This window comes from Aplysia californica, unplaced genomic scaffold (genome assembly GCF_000002075.1).
Source record: "Aplysia californica isolate F4 #8 unplaced genomic scaffold, AplCal3.0 scaffold00237, whole genome shotgun sequence".
In the NCBI taxonomy this organism is placed as follows: Eukaryota; Metazoa; Mollusca; class Gastropoda; order Aplysiida; family Aplysiidae; genus Aplysia; species Aplysia californica.
The window spans coordinates 329,654-330,374 of record NW_004797507.1 but is presented as its reverse complement, the minus strand read 5'-3'; positions in this window follow the sequence as shown (position 1 = coordinate 330,374).

The following is a 721-nucleotide window of genomic DNA, read 5'->3' as shown; positions in this document are numbered from 1 at the left end:
TCTCTCTCTTCCTTTACCCCCCCCCCTTTCTATATCTCTTTAAACAATTTTAGTAGGGGTTTTACGGCGCTTCCACAGTTACTTCCACTGCAATAGGTCATATGAGCGCCAATCTCTATCCCGTAATCAATGCTTTGAGAATGTCGCTAAAGTAAGGATAAGGCGAGTTACACGCAACAGATTTCCCGTCCTTTTCCAAAACCGAAATATTGTCCCCTTAACACATCGCCCGAGAGTTTGCCTCTACAGTATTTTACATTTTAACTCGTGTTTTGCGGGGTTTTTTGGGGGTATTTTTTGGGTTTTTTTGTGTTTTACGGCGCTCAAAACTGCATAAGGTCATACGAGCGCGCGGGACACATTAAACTTGTTCAGTTTGTAGAAAATTTTGAATTTGAGGGCAGAAAGAGGAGACGAAAGCAGACGACAGAACATTTCTAGAGAGCAGGAAATGAGGTGAAAGGAGACACTTCTAGAGAAGAAAATGTTTCCGTCGCTACCTGGATTCGAACCCGGGACTTGGGACTTACCTGACCAAAATTGAGTCGATAGTGCCATAAAACACCTACTGAATCATGAACCCGGGACCTTTGAAGGAGAGGCGAACACCTTAACCTCTAGGCCACGAGAGCCCCAAAGGACGTGTATTAGACCGCTTGAAAATACATAGTGGGGGTAATTTAAAAAAGAAGCATAACCTCATTATTCACACAGATCTTTT